The 20,487-nt window shown below is 38.4% G+C and overlaps 1 protein-coding gene across 1 annotated transcript in view; it reads right to left on the bottom strand.

Annotated features, from left to right (window-relative positions):
- The window catches only part of SKA3 (spindle and kinetochore associated complex subunit 3), a 730,622-nt gene extending 711,856 nt beyond the window's left edge, over positions 1-18,766 (bottom strand). Inside the window, exon 1 of the mRNA XM_044073181.1 lies at positions 18,505-18,766. The gene's annotated coding sequence lies outside the window, so the exon portion shown is untranslated. The remainder of the gene's footprint in view (positions 1-18,504) is intronic.
- Between the last annotated feature and the right edge of the window lie 1,721 nt (positions 18,767-20,487).

The following is a 20,487-nucleotide window of genomic DNA, read 5'->3' as shown; positions in this document are numbered from 1 at the left end:
TCCTCTCCCCTTTATCTAAACTTCTGGAAAAATGCATACACACAAAACTAATAAAATATCTTTCAGATAATAATCTCCTTGCATCTACCAAACATGGTTTTCGACCAGCACATAGCAACCACTGCACTACTATCCTTCACAGATACAGTGAACAAGCCATGGACACTGGCCAACCAAGATTAGTAATCATACTAGAGTCCCAGTGATGGTAAACCCTTTGGGTTTGGCGTGTCAAAAATTCAGAAAATACCTAACTTGAGTTTGCTTGCGTGTCACCACCCCCCCCAAAAAAATAAATAAAACAGCATGGCTATCAATACATCAGGGATAAATCTCAACAGAATCGGGGACAAATCTAGAAATAAGAGACATGGACAGTTTAAAACTACTAGTACTATTAATTTGAGACACCGACAGAAAAAAAAAATGAATGTGAATTAATATACATTTTCTGAAGTCTAGAAATCTAATCATTGTCATTAAGTTTTAAAAGTTGCCGGTTTTAGGAGGGATTAACAGGGGCAGTTGAGAGGAATGTAAAACAGCAAACTCCTAGAAATGCAGACTACTTGCCCTTTGCAGAAGTTTAAGCCACAAAGAGAAAATGTCAGCACTGCCCACTGCAGACTATCGAGAGAGTATACCGAAATAGTCTTTGAGGTTAATAACTTCTTTACCTCTGCAGCAGTGCTGTGGAACTAGCTCCTGGCACATAATTCAATGCACTTCACACAAGCAACAAATGCAAATGCAGTTTCTTTGGTAACTCGGGTGTTGGTGAAAGCTGGTGTGTGTTACCCCAAATGTTGTGGCTTGTTATCCTTGACACACGTGCCATAGGTTCACTATCACTGTACTAGACCTTTCAAAGGCCTTCGATACAGTGTCACATAATAAACTGTTACAACAACTATCTACACTAAGATGCCCTCAACTTACCCAAAAATGGTTCTCCAATTATTTAACCAATAGACAGCAATGTGTTAAGTGGCAAACTAGTCTGTCAGAATGCCAGGTTAATAGAACAGGAGTCCCTCAAGGATCCATTCTTGGACCCTTGCTTTTCAATATTTTCATTAATAACCTTCATACTGCCTCTCTTCAAGGTACATTCATCCAATACGCTGACAACTCCACTATTATGTCCTCCAATAATTTTCAACATCTCCTAAAATTGATACAAGATCCATTTACCTCTATTGAAACTTGGTCAAATGAAGCAAAATTACTACTTAATCCTAATAAAACTAAGTTACTTTTTTCCCACCAAAATCCTTTTCACATAATTTCAAAATAAACTTACAAATACAGAAACTGAAATTGTAACTCAGGCAAAGTTATTGGGTATTGCTATAGATGATAAACTTACGGTTGAACAACATGTACTTAGTACAATTAAAAAAAAAAAAAAAAACACTCATTTCAAACTTGGTAAACACTATAGACAAACAGTTCGTGGACAACCCCACCAAAAAAACACTTACCAATACCTTCCTTCTCCCTTCCCTCCTATATGGTGCCCCCATTCTCACAAACCTCCATATGCCCCTAATGAACAAGCACCAATAATGCTATCATTTAACAACCAAATTTCTGGCACACCTTACCGCATGCACCACTGTTATGCCCTCAAAAAAGCTAAACTGGCTGGAATTTCCACCATTACCTTAGCTTCGTATAGTTATCTCTTACTAATAAAATAACTTATAAACCAGATGGTTCCCCTGCCTTAAAACCTATCTTACAGCCCTACACCCCATCCTGAAATCTCCCACAAAAAACAGCTTTTAAATGTATACAAACCTAACAAAAGAGCTGGACATAGGAGTAGAGGAAGGCTATGTCATCGCAAGACTATGGAATGCCCTAACTCTAAATATATCAGTGCCTTAGATTCCTTTAAGACCTATAAACTTATATTAAAAAATCATGTTCTCAACATTCATATGTGCTTTTGCTCCTTAACTAAAGACTACCACACAATCTCCCATGACTCCCCACAAACAGTTTATCCTTTACCTCTCATCATCATCTCTCTTCCTATCCTATCACCTGGAAAATTGTTTTTTCTCTAATGCTTCTTTCAAACTCTCCTGAACTACTTCCAAATACATCATCTTCTTCTCTTATCTATTATAACTGCTTCTTCTTGACAAATCTCTCACTGTATCTTACACCTCAGAGTATCCATCACATTAACCTCCCTATCAAATCTCTCTCAAATATTCTTTCATATTGCATACAAAAGCTATTCTACATTTACCTCCTTTTCATCACTTCATCTCTTTGATAATCCCATACTTCGACTACTATCTTCAATCATACTTTTTCCCTATGCCTTACTTCTATTACTTAACTTTTACCCTCCTACACACAAAGCAAAACTACTTTTTATGTCTTCTGTAGAACTTAATATGCTCTGCCAGTAATGTACAACTCAAAACTAGAATTTTGACTGAAATGTTTACAATCTGCTGCAAATATTATCTATCCACACGATAAATTGTTTTATGTCTAGAAATATTTGTATGCTTAGGTATAAATGATAAAGCCATTAATGTCTGTACTTGTTACTAGTAATACAAGTAATGTTTATAGCTGTAAATTCTTTTAGGTCTGTATGTGTTTTTGGGTGCTTATCACCCTGGGCCTTCACTGAAAATGGGTTCCTGAACCAGTCAGACTTTCCCAGTCACTAAATGTCAATAAACAAGAAGCAAACGTACACACCAGCATCAAAAGGACACTAATAATGCCTTATCTAAACATCTACAGAGGTTCCCAGACCCATGATGGATTTTTATTCCCAGTGTTGGAAAATATATATTTTTTTATGAACCCTGGAGGGAATAAGTGAAAAAAGTAGATTGGAGAGGATAGAATTGAGATAGCAGCTATTAATAAATGTTTGCACAAAACCAGGTTTAAATGACAATGTCAATATTAGTAGCACACTTAAGTATAAGATGATGTAAATTTAATAAAAATTTTAAGCTAGAAAATGTATTATGCGGTTATAAATTATTGGATTATTCATGGTTTTAGATTTTTTTTTTGTGTGTGTTATACATTTCTATAAGCCAAGGCTAACCATTTGAAATGTCAATACAGAGAGTGAATGGCCAGAAAATTGGACTAACATATACTAAGTCTGAGATGTAATTTTTCAGAATATTCCCTTAAATACAAATATGTCAACCACAGTCATTAATGCCCTTCTGTAGCCTGCCAATATACCAAAACAGTTGTTCCCATAATAAGTGCCCAGCCATGCAGCTATCCATCTTATCTAGATTACATCAATGCCAAGTTGTTCTAATTTATTGATCAGTGTTTTGTGGATGACCCTGTCAAATTAAGTTAAATCTATATACATTACACCACAGCACAATTTTTCATTTATAGCTATTATATTGTTATAGAACATCATGTTACGGGTGGCAATAGAGCCATTTTCAACATATGCATGCTGATGGGATCTGTACAGATCACCGACGGCACTTTCTGCCGAAACAGAAATCAATGAACATACATAACCGAAAGTGCTGTTCACCAAAGCAGCACTTTCGGTTATGTATGCTGGTTGTGCCAGTCGCACTACGGTGCAGTTAAGGGAGAAATCCCTTTTCCCATCGTAGTGTGACCTCGGAGTGAGAATATAAAAGTAGGGGGTGTGGGGGGCACAGCCCCCCACACATGGGGTGCAGGGGGGCTTGCCCCCCCTGCATAAAAGAAGATTTATTGTTTTTCCGAATGCACTTTAAAAAAAGCGTTTTTGGTGAAAGCGCTTTCGTTAAAGTGCGTTGGGTTATTGTGGATTCGGACTACTGAACCTTCGTTCAATAGTCCTAGATCCATGCTGATATATGGTTTCAAGTCCCAAGCTTTCAAATTCTGACAATAACATATCCAGTGTTAACTTCTCCAATACTTGTCCACAACATGAAAGTAGACTTAAAGGTCTGTATAACTCTGGGTTTGTCCTACTTCCCTTTCCCTAAATGACAGGTTTTAATAAGTGCATGCCTCCATTCTTCAGGAATCTCCCTATATTTGTATACCCTAGTAAACAATAGATACAAGGGTATTGTAAAGTTCTTGCTGAAGTGTTCTCAGGTCATTATTACCAATTATGACTCCTTCCTGTGCTTTTTGAATCCAGTTTGAGTAGTTCTTTTTCAATATAATCTTATTTGATTTCAGTAACTGAGGTTATCTTGATGTCACTAGGACAACTTACCACCCTCTTTGTGCAGCCAAACTGTTCTGCATAAGATTTTGTAACTATATCTATAATCTGTTGTGTCTGAAAATAAATTTTAGAATCTACACATATAGTTTATCAATTTGTACGTCTTTACTCCTTCCATATCTCTTGTATCTATAAGACTGTTTCCTATTATGCTCCATATCTTTATATACATTTTCTTCAATTTTTTTTCTTGATCTTGTCTCACACTTTGCTTAAATTAAATTGTCCAGCTTGTTTACTTCAGTTTTCAAAGTTGTAGTTCAACCTCATTTTCATTTCTTATATTTGTCTCTCACCTTAATCAGGTATCTTATTATTATGGAAATATATCCCCTAACTTTGTATATATGCACAGATCTTGATGTTAAAACATTTTGTTATTATTTTTGTGCTCAAACAATTTCTCTTTGAAAACTTTCCACATTCCTTCTGCAGTTTTTTTTCCACTGAACATATCACTCCAATTAGTTTGACTTGGCAACTGGTTAGCTTCCATATAAATCTGGAGTTAATATTCTATGCATTGGTTTAGATTTCAGTTTGACAGAATTATCTAGCAACAAATTAAACGTTATAAGCCCATGATCACTGCATATCAAACAGCAGTAAAACCTGACATGAAGTTACAGTAAATTCTTTAGGAACACAAAATGTCTAGTATGTTCCATTACCTGGTAGTTTTTTTTTTTACAGTCTGAAGCAATTGTTGCTCCTGAGCATTAGTTGTGAATAATTTCCTTACCAATGTTGTTGAATCAATATTATTCTAGTCTGTTTCTGGTAAATTTATGTCCGCAATCACTATTACCCTTCCCTCCTGTGTTTCATGCAAAAAATGTATGAATTCCTGTAAGTCATCAGCACTTGACTTTGTTGGTCTATACACTCCAACAACGGATTATAAATATTCCAAGTTTGTCTTTATTGTCACAGTTACACAATCTATAGTATTGGTGTTATCAATGAATGGTTTATATTGTGCATTAACGTTTGCAAGCATACAATTCTCATCCAGCTGGCTTAGTACATCCACAGCTTGAGCCATGTTGTCAACGTCCATTTTTCCCATTTTTTTTTCTTACAGGAATGTTCTTCAATCCTTCCACTTTCAATTTTGATTTCTTCCTTTTCACCTACCCCTTGCCTTTTTTTTTTTCTACCTTCTCTTTTTGGAAAAATGTTGCCTTTTTCTGTGGGCCAAAAGTTTTCTGTTAGAAACAGGTCATCATTCCCTGTAATCTGTGTGTTACAAAACAAAGCAGTGTCCTAATTAGTATGTATACTCTCTGCTTTACAGACATTTATACCATTCATACCTTCACCCCAACAGTCCCTTCATTCAGTTAAAAGATGGCTTACTTCTAACCAACTGTTACAGAACCCTAAGAAAAGTAAACTTCTCCTGTTCCTCCCTACAACATCATAAAGCTGCCATTTCTGTCTCCTCACTGGATAACATAGCCATCTCTACTGAACCTCACACAACTCCTTGGCATTACTGTTGCCACACACCTAAAGTTCGATCTCCAAATTCAGCAATGCATTAAAGAGTCATCAAAAAATTCAGACTACTATACAGACATAATAAATTCCTCACTCATTCCTCCAGACTCTCCCTTGCGCAAGCTTTCCTACTCCCCACATTACTCTAAGCTGCCGCAATACTCAAAAACCTCCAAACTAATCTTCTGACTAAATTAGAAATAAACAAAATAGCAAGATTTGCCTCTAACCTACCTTATCATGCATCACTGTATAACCCTAAAAAACCTGCAAAAGCTGGAATTTCACCACCAAATTCTGTTACCCCAGCTTGTCACAGCTTATTCAGTTATACACGATCCATTATTTTGCCACTCTCTCTACTCTTATTCAGCTTTACACTCCTGGCCGTGCATTCAGTAGCTCTCAACAGAACTTTCTGCAAATCTATAAGCCCAACAAAAATATTGGTAAACTACCCTACAGTTACTCCATTGCAAATGTTTGGAATAAACTACCACTACATGTCAGATCTATCACTAACTCTAGCTCCTTTAAAATAGCACTAAAAGATACCCATTGTAAGTCATGGTCATGCCTTTGCAAAGAACCAACATAACTTATCCCATCATTTATAATTTCTTCCTGCTTCTCCCCATCTCTAAGCTGCACCTTCTATAAAATGAATAAACTCTCCTAATTGACTGAGGTCTACTTAGCTTCTATTATCCTAATCTTTCACTTATTTCCTACCCATTTACCACCTGGGATCTTCTCCTGCTTTTACTCTACACTCAACCCCTCATTACAGCTATTTTCTTAGGGTCTATATTAGAACATCGAAGTGTCAGGTCTTCGAATGTTCTAATATAGACACCTAGTAACCGAAAGCTGAAAATAGCGAAGTTTGAGATCTTTCCTAGAGAAAGAATTTGGTTGTTCGTTCCTGTCACTTCGCCATTTTCAGCTCTGCGGTGGAAAGTTACGGTCGGGTTCAGGTAAGTGTGCGATTGTGTGGACGTGAGGGTTAGGGTGGGATAGGTGAGTTAGGGTTAGGGTGCGGGTCAGGTAAGTGTACGAATGTTTGGATGCGAGGGTTAGGGTGGGATAGGTGAGTTAGGGTGCGAGTGAGGTGTGTGTGCGATAGTGACGGACCTTAGGGTTAGGGCTTGGGTTAAGGTAAGTGGGTAGACAGTGGTGTATATACAGTTTAGTGTGGTTTAGATGTAAGAGTGGGGATTGCTGTTTGGTGTGGTTGTGTTGTGTGCGTGTTTTGGAACAGCAAATTTTTTCCCTATGTAAAAATTTGATGTTCTAAATTTTCGGTCTTACCGGTTTTCGGTTACTAGGTGTCGATATTAGAACATTCGAAGACCTGAAACTTCGATGTTCTAATACAGACCCTTGGCTTATCCATTTGTAGTCTAGTAGTCTTACTGCATTATGCAGTTTTCTGTCCAATTTATTTTTGGCAAATTTGTACTATGCACATTTTGTTTCTCTTATTGTCTCACCAGTCAAAAAATAATTGACCTTGGTATCTACTGTTACCTATTTCATGTTAGTTCTTTTTAATCTGGTTTCTCCTCTAATATTTACAATTGTTATTCACTGTATTTTTTTTTTGTAATGCTGGAGCTTTTCTTCTTGGTTCTCCACTGAAAAAGGGCCTCTACCCAGTTGGACTAACCCTGTTAACAAATGTCAAATAGATAAATCAGTTTCCTTTTCCTCCTCATTTGCTGTGACCTTCTTCCTTTCTTTTTTATTTATTTATTTCCTTCTAAACACTTTGAGTCCTCAGGATTGTTCAATACTTGTATCCAGAATTCCAAAGTTGGCATGGGCACTGTCTTGTTTCACAGGGGTTGAGTGATCTTTACAGACAACCGACACATCCTTTCCTAAATTTATTTGCTCTTTTGTCTAACATTATTTATCTCACCAGTCCAGTCATTAATACATGTAACCACAATTCTCCAAGCTGTGCCAACTGCACAAGTGCAATCATCATCTTTAAGTCTAGATTTACTACTAATAATGCTAAGCAAATCATTCAACTTTTAACAAGAGGAACACAGATCGCCAGTGTGATCAGGTGTTACTTTTAAATATACATATAATTTATTACACTGTACAAGGCATTTCCACTTTAGCAAAATATCAATGGCATACTCATTTAAAGAATCCATATTCAGCTGCAAATGAATGAATAAAAAATTCTAAAAGAAAAGAATAACCAAACTCAATTACCACAGAATTTAAACAGAACTTAAAATCAACCCTCTACTGCTTTATAAGGTCACAAACATCAATGCCTCAATGATCACCATTACAAATAACATACATCACAAAACAATGTTATTTTTGAAAACCCTTTTAAGGTGGGCTTCACATGGGTATGACACTTGCCACAAAATGAAGCAAACTCTGTCTTAATCTCAGTACCACTGTCAAATGGAGACAGAAATATCTGTGAAAAAGCAGGCTTATGACTTAACCATGCAGAGATCTTCTACTACACTGAAGACAGCACATTTCCAAGGCAGCTGCCAACCAGCAGACTAAGTGCTATTAGGTTCATATATTAGGTTCATAGAGTAGTACTAGGCTAACTGTCCTTGTGAGCCATTTCAAGCCTAGCCAATTATCCCCTGTGAGATTCAAACCATGTACCTTGTGTTTGTAAGGCAAACACCTTAGCCATTAGGCCACCCTTCCACTTCCTTCTCAGCATTACATGCAAGTTGTTTGTAGATCTCTGGTCACCCACAATAAGTCATACACGGCACTAGTTCTCAAATGATGAGGCCGGACTCCTTGAGGAAGCCCATCAAGCACAAAGCTGTTCTTTTAAAACATAATTTATTTAATTTGGGAGCAAGCTAAATGCAGAATAGCAGTCAATGAATATAGGTGTGTGTTGCAAATTAATATGTGCAAGCCAAAGCTTGTGTTTTAAGCCTGGGGATCAGGGATGGCCTGGGAAGTAGAGTACTTGTTAGATATGTTTGGAGGATCAAAGACTCTGTAGATTGTTGAAAATTTATTTATGTATGTATATATTTATTTGCATTTAGTTACCAACAAGGCCCAACTGGATCATGTAAGACTCCTTTTCGCCTGGGAGAAAAGCTCCAAAAACATATTTAGTGAAAGAAGAACCTAGAAAGAGTTTATACTGGATCCTTTTGTGGGTACAAACAATTACAGATACAAGCACACAGATTACAGATTCAATATGCATTGGTTGTCTAGGTGTGTATGTGACAAGCAGAAGTTGTCAAAAAGGGATATTTCAGTAAAGAAAGAAGCAGTAAGGGAAAGCCAGATATAGAAGAGTGGGAACAGGAATTCAAAAAGGGATATTTCAGTAAAGAAGGAAGCAGTAAGGGAAAGCCAGATATAGAAGAGTGGGAACAGGAATACAAAAGGGAAAGAGCTCAAGAGTTAAATGTTGACGGAGATCCAAAATCTAAAGGATTGTGTGAAAAGTGGGTGAGGAGGGATTGCATTATTAATCTGCATGATCAAGATTCCAGAAAAAGAAGTTAAGGATTCACATCAATAGTGAGAAAAATTCTAGAGTGACTGATGAGAGGAGAAACTCTATGGATTGAAAGGACTAGTTAGGGGGAGGCCAGCTGATTAGCCAGGACAGGAAGAGGAACAGGAGATCGGACAGGAAGAGGAACAGGAGATCTTCCAGTTCAACAGATGAGTGTGGAGATTTTTTGTGCAACTGTTTTGAGTTTGACGTTATCGGAGGGCAGATGGAATCAGATTCCAGAGGTTAGCTACAGATATGAAAACTCAAGACTAATAGTATTCTGAAAGTTGAGGTGACTGTGGAAGAAAAGTTTTGTAATATAATGGGAAGTTTATTTATTGACATTTGTTAACCGGGCTAGTCCAGCTGGGCAAGGAGCCCGTTTTCAGTGGAGACCTGAGGAGAAAAGCTCCAGTTACAGACAGTTTACAGTATATAAAAAATTCACACTCTAGGACAGTAAAATTAAAACTACAGAACATCAAGAAATATAGTGTAATATGCATACATATCATAACAAACAAGTAGCCATCTACAATATATACAAAAATATACAGCAAGTTGAGCTATCAATAGCGAGAGGTTGGGTTAACCAGATAAATCCCTAATAGGTTAATTAGTGATGGGCAGAGACCAATACATATATATACTAATGCATATTTAGATATTGTGGGAATGAAATACAAGGGTGTGGTGGAGTTAGGTGGGGTCCTGACAGGGGCAGGTCTTTAGTGTTAAGTAGGTGAAGTTTACGTTCTTTTTTAAAGTGTAATGGCTGGGTAATAGAACGTATGTGTGTAGGGAGTTTGTTCCAAACTTGGGCCACAGTACATTTATATATTAGTTTGCCTACATTTTTCTTCAGTTGGTAAATATCTAGAAGTTGCTGGTTCAAGGTTCGGAGGGTCTGAGAGGTGGTATAAATATCAGGAAGGAGAGAGCTGGGCAGGATGATGGTTTGTATAATATAGAGTGTGTTATTTGAAATTGTGATAGAAGGATTTGTTGGGGGAGTTCAAGCCATTGGACAGAGTTGAGTGCAAGGCAGTGATGCGAGTTGTAAGGAGAGTTGGTGATAAATCTAGCAATTTTGTGGTATGTTTGTTGGAGTTGGGACAGGGGGAGTTCACTGCCTTGCACTCAACTCTGTCCAATGGCTTGATGCGAGTTGTAAGGAGAGTTGGTGATAAATCTAGCAATTTTGTGGTATGTTTGTTGGAGTTGGGACAGGGTTGTGGACTGAATGTTAGGAGTGTGGCAGCATAGAGAAGGGAGAGAAGGAGAAGAGAAAAGCTTGTGCCAGGGAGAGTCTAGCATTGCAAGTCAGAAATTTTCTGTTACGATACAGCAGGCCAAGTTTCATTTAAGTTCATAGTCGATGATGGTACAGAGGAGCTTTGTATGGGGTTCAGGTTGTATGATGGTGTTATTAGAGGATGTGATAGCAAAGGTGGAGTTATGATGACAGAGATAAAGGTGGACAAAAAGCAAGAGTTTGGGGGTTTAAGATGAGTAGATTGTCACACAGACACTTTTCAATGGCTAGAAAGGTGTCTTGGGTTAAAGTACAGAGTTCAGAGATATTACTGGAGAAGGAGATGAGAGTTCAATCATCCACATATTGAATTAGGGAAGTTTGCTTGCAGGATGTATGAAGTTCATTAGTGAAGATTTTAAACAGGAGGAGACCCAAGATGGAACCTTGGGAAACACCATATGGGACTAGAATGGAGGGTGAGCAGGAAAACAGCCACCTTACAGATTGTTGCTTACAAGACAGGTAGCTAGACAACCAGGCTAGGGAGGCAGCAGATAGGAGTACAGGGTGAGAGAGAGTGTTGAAAGGTTTGGAGAGGTCAGGGAAGAGACAGGATATAAGTAGGTAGATTTTTTACTGTCATTTTTTTCTGTTTTTCTCTTTTGTGGCAAGTTTAAATTTATGAAATAGAGTAGTATGTGAGCAGGTTAAGGAAAAAAAAAGAATACGAGCCAGAAATTGATATGGGCGTGCATGTGAGGCCCTGTTCTGGTACGCAATGTATTTGTGTTTAAAGTGAAGGTCCATCATGGGACAGTACCACTTCATGAGAGAGAGAGAGACAGAGAGAGAGAAGCCTGAAAATGTGTGGTATAGGGGTGCAGACAGGCAAAGGCTATCTATACTGTGGCATACCCTTTTTTAGGATAATTAACAGTGTGCAACAAGATATGCTAGAGTTTCTCCCAAACTCATTTCTTGCCTCTTATTAATCTGTACTGAAAACTCTGAACTGGCTACTGGTCTTTTTCACCTTTATTCACTGATGAAAGCTTCTTAACTTATTGGTCTCATTCACCGTGTTGCTGTTCATTTTGTGAGTATGTGCTTAACTGAACATGCATATAGTTAATCTTTGAATGTTACTTTTTTTTTTTGGGGGGGGGGGTTGAACTGGAGATCCTCTAAATTGCCTGCAGGTTTTTTTTTTGTTTGGCCTGTCATATTTTTCTACAATTAAAAAGGTCCAAAAACATGCAGTGTCTGTTGCAAGTATGTGAGGATGAAGGTGTTTAACTTTGGGGCGATCCATTCTAGGTTATAATTACAACAGTGTACTTACCAATGCCTTATTATTGCTCAGTGGTCACAGCCGTATGTGTACATCACTCCACTACTTACGGGTCATCATCCCCATTTTGTAAACCTTTTCTGGCACTGTATTAAATAAAATTCTATACTACACTGCACTTTTAATCAAGGCTGTAGCCAAGCATTCTTAGTGTACTCAACTGAGTACATTTTTTTCTAAGAACATCTTAGAAATATTACAGTTCAAAGAGCCCAGAATGGCTGCAGCTGTATAAACTACTATTTGCATCACACAGATATACACAGTATGCTTAGAGACAAAAGTACTCCTGTAAAGACCAGCCTTTTTATAGTGGTAGGACCAAAGAGGAAATGCATATTTTATGCATGTGTATGGGGGAAAAATCTGGGTATGTGTACAATTTTGGGGTTATATGGATGAAAATGGGGGTGAATGCTTACCTCAGGACACACCAGGATGTGCATTAATAAGTGCCTCCCCCCGGTGTGACAGGGGCAGAGTAAAGATGATGGAAACATTCCACCAACTTAAAGTGCAGTTTATTCAGAGCTGTCCCCCCCGGAGTAGATAACTCTTATGTGCCTCTGATTTTGCCTCAATTTTTGCACTATTATAAGTTGTTTTGAGGGGTTCTAGTCAGTAATGTTCCAGAGGTGCACTTGTTACTGTTCATGAAATGTAGGTTTATGTGAAACCCAAAGTTCTTGAGAAGATAACAGAAAAAGACAGTATGACATCCATCTAAAATATGCACAGGGGCTGGCAGCACTCTTGCTGGATGTGGATAATTCATACCTCTCAAATGTCCAGATTTTTGCATCACATTTTTGGCCTGTTTCTCATAAAATTTGAGGTTTTCTGGCAAATCACGGAGGATTGAAGTCACTAAATAATGATAAACAGGGTTTCAGACTGCATATCCTTCAGAAAATTAGTGCTAACTCAAATCCTGTTATCCTGGTACCTTTCTAAGTTTATAAGAGTAATTGGTAAAATCTGTCCATATTTTTGGCGGCCCTTGTCCACCCATCATTTTAGACTTTGTCCGGATTTATTGCACCAGGAAGTTGAGAGCATAGCCGGCGTTAGGCATCCGCCAAACCTGCGGTCGCGGGGAGCCCCCGATTATCTTCCCGCATGCGAGGGCCCCACATTAAGCAGCCACAGGTTTCTCCATCTGTTCTGCTTCTTGCCTCGTTCATTTAGCGTCGTCGCGCGATTCCGTTTTTTTTTTTTTGTTTGTTTTGTTTTTTTTAGAACTTGCTTCCTTGACTGCTGCAGCCAATCAGGTCCCTAGCTGCACTCAATCAGGTCCGCTTCAGTGAAGCTAGGGACCCGATTGGCTTCCGCAGTCAAAGACACAAGTTCCAGTCAAAGACACAAGTTCCAGATCTCTGATCGGCTTTGCTGCAATTTGTGGTCTGTTGGGTCAGTTCAATGGATTATCGGCATTAGGCATACCTCTGAACTGCCCATTTTTTTTTAATAATGTCCACATTTTTGCTTCATATTTTTAGTTTTTTCTTCATAAAATTTTGGGTTTTCTTCACTAAATAATGGCAGACATTTATGTTTCAGACCTTATATCCTTCAGAAAATGCAGGCTAAAGCAAAGCCTGAAAGCAAGTTTGTAACTTTATATGAGCAATATTTAAAAAGTGTCCCTATTTTTAAGCCTTTGTACCCCCATTATTTTTGGCTTTGTCCAGATTTTTCACACTAAGAGGTTGAGAGGTGTGGCATGAGGATGGATGGAGAATGCAAGTTTTTTCTGGAAAGACTGCGGGACCAGCAAAGCAGCTGTATTTTAACTGCCCTTGAAGGGTAATTTCTAAAAGATCTGAGAAACTGTCCTTTTGAGGGAAATTTTAAAGGGGCTGAACTGGTCTGGTCTGTGTGTAGGAGAACTAAGAAGAGGATTAATACCAGCCTTGTATCAACTGCAGAAAAGGTAAGTTGCTGGGTTTATTTTTAACTTTATTTTTTGCTGGGGGGTGGTAAGGAAATCTATGGAGAGGATTGTATAGCTTTTTTTTCTGCAGAGTTCTTATGCCAAGATGATTTTTTTTGGGAGGGGTAGACTTCTGGTTGTAACAGTTTTATTTTACCTTTGGCCAGAATTCTTCTGCTAAGAGATTGAGGAAGGAAGGCTTGTCTGTAATTAATGTTCAGATCTGAAGTAGTTTTTTTAGCTAGTCTTACATAAGAATATTCATTAATGCATTTTTGTTTTGTGTACAATTGTGCTGAAATACTGGTAGTGGGGGGTAGTGGCTGTGACAATGCTGCAGAATGTACAGATGTTTTAATGTATACCAATGCAAACCCTGTTCTACTAGTATGTTTTATGCATACCGGCAATGCTTACAACTATGCATGATGCTACACCTTTGTTCTACGATAATGTTTTGCTCTGTCCACAATTATTGTGCTGAGAGGTTGGGAGGGGAGTTAGCGGCTGTGAGAATGTTGCAGAATGTACAGCTGTTATTTTAATATATACTAATGCAAACCCTGTTATACTAACATTGTGTATACCGACAATGTTTACAACTATCCCTGATGGTACGCCTTTGATCTATGATCGTTTTTTGCTTTGTCTGGAGTTATTGTGCTGACAGGTTGGTAAGGGGGGTTACGGGCTGTGAGAATGTTGCGCAATATTCAGATGTTTGCCTGGTATTTGCCTCTTTTCATTAAAACATGTGGGGTTACGCAATGCATTTTACTGCAAAATCTGTTATTCCAGCATCTTTGTTTACTCATAAACACATTGTTTTTTTAATATTATACCTTTTTGTGTTTTGCTTTTTCTTTCACTTCATCCAGATTTATTGTGCTGAGACACTGGGGGGTAGAGGCTGTGAGAATTCTGCAAAATGTACTGATGTCTGCAAACCCTGTTCTACTATTGAAGTTGATCATAGCAAAGTTTCAAGCTATCCCTGATGTTACACCTTTGTTCTGCCATTTTTTTTTTTGGGGGGGGGGGCTTTGTCTGTAATTGTTGCACTGAAAGGTTAGGAGAGGGATAGGGGCTGTGAGAATGCTACACAATGTTTAGGTGTTAGATCTGTGTTTCTACTCATCAAAAATGTGGATTCACGTAATGCATGCTACTGGAAAAATCTGTTATTCTTTATTAGTTCATAAGCCCACTGTTTTAAATCCCTAATGCTACGTCCTTGTCTTTTTTTTTTTTTTTTTTTTTTTATTTTGGTTTTACCTGCTTTAGAACTGTGCTGGTTTTTTGGGGGGACTATGTGAGTTCTGCAGAATGTACTAATTATTTTAATTAATGGTAATACAATCCCCTGTTGTCCACATATTTGCAGATGACATTCTGATCTGAAGTGAGAGTAGGGACCAGGTTGAGGAGACCCTGGAGAGGTGGAGATATGTTCTAGAGAGTAGAGGAATGAAGCTCAGCAGGACTAAGAGAATATATGTGTGTGAATGAAAGGGAGGATAGAGGAGTGGTGAGGATGCAAGGAGTAGAGTTGGCGATGGTGGATGAGTTTAAATAGTTGGGATCAGTAGTTCAGAGTAATGGTGAGTGTGGAATAGAGATGAAGAAGACAGTACAGGCAGGATGGGAGTGGGTGGAGAAGAGTGTCAGGAGTGATTTGTGACAGAAGAGTACCAGCAAAAGTGAAAGGGAAGGTCTACAAGAGGGTAGTGAGACCAGCTATGTTGCATGGGTTGGACACGGTAGCATTAACAAAAAGGCAGGAGTCAGAGCTGGACGTGGCAGTGTTAAAGATGTTAAGATTTGCACTGGGTGTGACGAGGGTAGACAGGATTAGTAATAAGTATATTAAAGGGTCAGCCCAGGTTGGACAGTTTGGAGACAAAGCCAGAGAGGCGAGATTGCATTGGTTTGGACATGTGCTGAGGAGGGATGATGGGTATATTGGGAAAAGGGTGCTAAGGATGGAGCTGTCAGGTAAGAGGAAGGTCTAAGATGAGGTTTATGGATGTGGTGAGAGAGGACATGCAGGTGATTGGTGTGACGGAGCAAGATGCAGACGACAGGAAGAAATGGAAAAAGATGATCTGCTGTGGCGACCCCTAATGGGACCAGCCCAAAGAAAAAGAAGACGACAGTCCCTGTTATTCTAATATCTTTTTAAGTTTATCATAGCAATGTTGGCAACTATTCTTGATGTTACACCTATGTTCTGCAGTTATTTTCGTCTTTGGAATTATGCTGAGAGGTTAGGAGATTGGTAGGGGCTGTGAGAATGTTACACAGTGTCCAGATGTTAGTTTTGGTCTGTTCGTCAAAACTGTGGGGTCACACAGTGCATGCTTATTCTAGCATCATCATTAGTTCATAATGCCACTATTTTAAATTCTTAATGGTCAGTCTTACTGTAGTGCTGTCTTCGTCATGTGTGGGTGTCTATGTCTTGTGTGCAAGTCTGTGTAGCTGTCTGTCCAGTAGGTGATCATTTCGCATCTGCACATTGGGGTTGTTCTAAGAGTTTATTTTTTAGTGTTCTAGCATGGCCATTTATGGAATATGGAGGTAGTTTTAAAAATGAGTTGGATAAGTTGGAATGTAGATTCATTATTAACTATAGAACACTTCAACCATGTGGTATGAATATTGATAGTAATTTAATCTTATAAAATAACTCACTTGGGTTAGATAGGCATTATGCATTTAGTGTTAAAATTGTTTAAAGTATAAGATCATGTAAATGCTTAAATGTTAAAAACATTTAAGGTAAATGTTTACATTTGATTAACTGTTTAGAATGTTTCTACGGGTCTCTAAATTTGAATGGTTTAAAATGATGCTTTAAACAAAATAATTCTTTTTGAGTACTCACTACTGCAGAATTTATGGAAAAAATATATTCACTGGAGAATGAATTTATTGTTTAAGTGTGTTTGAATGGTATATAAGGTGGGGTTTTTGTGGAGTTAATTTATTCCTTTGAAGGCGAAACACCGAGGTACCAGAGAAGAACAAATGGTGGAAAATTTACCCTGCCTGCTGTTATTTTTGGAAACTGTGCTGTGGAGTGTTGTGTTGATGTTATTTTTTGTCCTTTGTTGGACGCTTGTGGTTCGTTGTTGTATTCACTGTGTCTTATGTCTCTGTCCTGTGTGAAAGAGCTTGTGTGGGTGTTTTTGTGTACCTCTGAGGGACTGACTACCTTGATGCAGTACAGAGGCTTGCCATGATGTAACAACATTACTACTAAATGCTAGTCAGTGTGTGTGTGTACATCTGTGAGTGGCTACCTTGCAATGGTACAGGGGCTTGTAATGTAGCATTGGTACTAAATGCCAGTCAGTGTGAGAACCTCTGTATGTAGCGACCTTGCTGTGGTACAGGGGCTTGTCATAATTTATTGATACTAAATTTTATTTATTTAACATTTGTTTTCTGGGAAAGTCCTGACTAGGACAGAGCCAATTTTCTGCCGAGGCCCAGGGAGAAATGTTGCAGAAGCAAGTCTTTGGAATGTGGGAGGAAACCCATGCGAATGCAGGGAGGACATGCAAACTCTACACATAATGCACCCTAGCTGAGAATTGAACCAGAGAACCTCTTGCTAAGGGGCGACAGTGTTAACAGCTGCACCACTGCGCAATCCCAGTCAGAGTGTGTGTGTGTGACCCATTATGAGTGGCTACCTTGCTGTGGTACAGGGGCTTGCCATAACACAACATTGGTACTAAATACCAGTCAGTGTGTACCCTAACATTTCAAGCCTTTTTAATGGTCTGAATGTAGTAACACTACACAATGATTGTTAAGTTGTGCTGCATAAGCTTTATAGGGAAGGGGGCATGACAGCAATATGGTCACACTTTTTGTATTGTCCTGGGTAGGGCCCCCAAAATGCTAGCACCGGCCCTGGTTGAGAGCTATGTGATTCTCCCGGACAGCGAGTCAGTAAAGTTTTTACTGTTCACAAAGTGCATGTTAAAGGGGGTTTTTTTAATGATACTCTCTTACTTTAAGGGAATTAGAACGATATTTACTAAAGATCCCTGATTTAGGTATTTTGCCCCATAGCTGGCTTTGGGAATAGACCAACTATGCGCTGCCTACGGCAGCGTAACTCTTTATTGGGAGAGAGCCACAACACTTAACTCAGCCACACTGTGATGTCGATCAAACTGGCACCGCCCACACCTGCGCAATTTACAGTGGTGTTTCCTCACGTAAACAAAGCCAAAAGTAAGCAAAAATGTCTGGCTGCATACCTACCTTAAGTACCAAATAAGCAAACAAAGAATGTCTTACTTAGAAATTACTACATTATTATTATTACATTGTACTATTCTCCATACGCAGCTGTAATATTAATTTGGCAAGTGAAAATAATCAGTACCTTCAGAATTAAAATGTCGAAAAGTCTAATAACAGAATATTACAATTGAGCAGATTGTGCAGACTAAATACCTACTGTAACACAAAAATACCGCAATCAATATGATTATCTTATTATAACAAAAAATACTAGTAAGTTAAAATTACAAACAACTCAAAAAAGTAAGTTTTAATCTGCAAGTTATCCCTTAACAGACTGGGAAAATAATGCCAAAACAACTAAAGATTATAATGTTGTACAATTTCACAATATTAACAGAGGGGCTTCACTTACTTTGCTCCACAGTTTCACTTTTGAATTTGAAATCTCACGTTCCAGGGCTTTCTGTGTTATTCACTAAATATCAGGCTAAACATAAATACCAGTCTGATACATTAATAAGGATCACTCCGCTATTATCTGTATTGAAAACGAAGGTTCAAATTTGGCGCTACTTCTGGAGGGCTAACCACCTAGCGTTTGTTTCCGGAATAATTAATTATTTATCTTATTCGCTGTGTGTTGATCCGGTTTCTTTGTTATGACGTACACGCGCCTGTAACTATGGCTTTTGGAATTGCGCATGTTCATGTTTAGGATGAGTCTGCGTACTCAAGCTCTTAATTTATAGTGTAGACCATATCCATGATGAAACAGCTAATGGGGAAACTAAATGACCCATCACAACTTTCGTGAAGCAAACACCCCCCAAAGAGTAAATGTAGAGCATCTTAATTCTATCCATTGTCTTCGGATATTACAATATATAAACTGCCTAGCTGCAAATATGCATTTCTAGATGCGAACGTGATGTGTTTATTATTTAATGAGTGTTAAAAGGCATAATTGCTATTCATTAATCGTGTTCTTTATTAAATGATGTTAAAGTCTAATAAAGACTTTTCCGATTGATTGCTGTCCTGTCTGCTTTCCCTGATTGTTTTTACATTTTCATTTTATTTCTGTCAAGCAAAAGATGAGGAAATCAAATTTTCACCACCACAAATACTGAGTTGTATTGCCTTTGCTGAGAGACATTGTTTGCAGAAGGTTGATATCGTTGGTTAGTAAATCGCATAGAGTCATATGTAGATATCATCGTATAGCGTACATCATATAACATCTCCCAGTCATGATGCTGCAAAATCTGAATACAGGAGAAGACAAGATGAATGTACACAGGTGAATGAGGTGTTTACCTTAACTACAGCAATATTCAAGTGCCATCATTTTTATATGATGAGTAACTTACCTTGAATATGAATTGCTGTTTGTACATATTAGTGTTGGTTTTAGCAGTTGTTAATTCCCTTGCTTGAAGTCTTGACACCTCTTGTGTGGTCTGACATACTGAGTTTGAAATCTTGACAATGACACTGACTTAGTGTGATACTGCTGTGCCAGTGGTAGCAGTGCTGCTGTGTGGTATCATTTTCATGGAGTTACAACTTGACACATTGGGAATCTGACTCATTTCAAAAACTGTATCCTTTAATGTATTGATGTCAGCTGCAAGAGTAGAAAGGTAGAATCAAGAAACAGTGCTAAAACATGATATGCACTAGCTTTCTGAGATTGCTAATGGAATCAACATTATACAGTTGAAGGATTAGACGTATCATATTGATGCAGACTGACAGATGCAATCAATTTGCCTATACAATGTCAACTGTATGTCAGTGCTGTCTTCACTTCCTTCAGAGCAAGTTCTCTGCCATGACTCAGCAGGTATGACACAGCCCACTGAATACCACCTGAAGGTGTGCACTTTTGCTTTTGACAGGAGTTCTCATTAAAGTGGAGAGTAAGCAGCCAAAAGTAGTCTGTGAGAGAACAAAGTGTAGAGGACTGTTAATTTTTCTTTTTCTCTGCTTAACACATATCCTCACAGCATATGCTTACCTTTCCATCATACTTTGGGAAAAGAAGTGGATCATCCTGGATACAATGAAAGTCACAACTCTATGAAAAGCTTCCAGTGTGGCTGTCTGCTCTGACTGTGAAATCTGGGAGAAATCAGGAATAATGTTGGATGGTGCTGCAACTGACTCCAACTCCTTGTATATCTGACTGCCTACAGTGAATGCAGAAGGTATGAGCTTCACTAACAAATGTCTACATGACTTATGCACATCATCATAATGTCTGCCCTTGCTTATACACTGCCTTACCTTTCAGTACCATGCTCTGTTCTCCAGATCACAGTGCTCACAACGCAAGCTTGGGTAATGATTGCCATGTATGTTGCAGACATGATTAAGTATGGAAGCCCGTTAA

Source organism: Protopterus annectens, chromosome 5.part1 (genome assembly GCF_019279795.1).
Source record: "Protopterus annectens isolate FY-2018-M chromosome 5.part1, PAN1.0, whole genome shotgun sequence".
In the NCBI taxonomy this organism is placed as follows: domain Eukaryota; kingdom Metazoa; phylum Chordata; order Ceratodontiformes; family Protopteridae; genus Protopterus; species Protopterus annectens.
The sequence above is the reverse complement of the archived record's forward strand: the minus strand, read 5'-3'. Positions and strand labels throughout refer to the sequence as shown.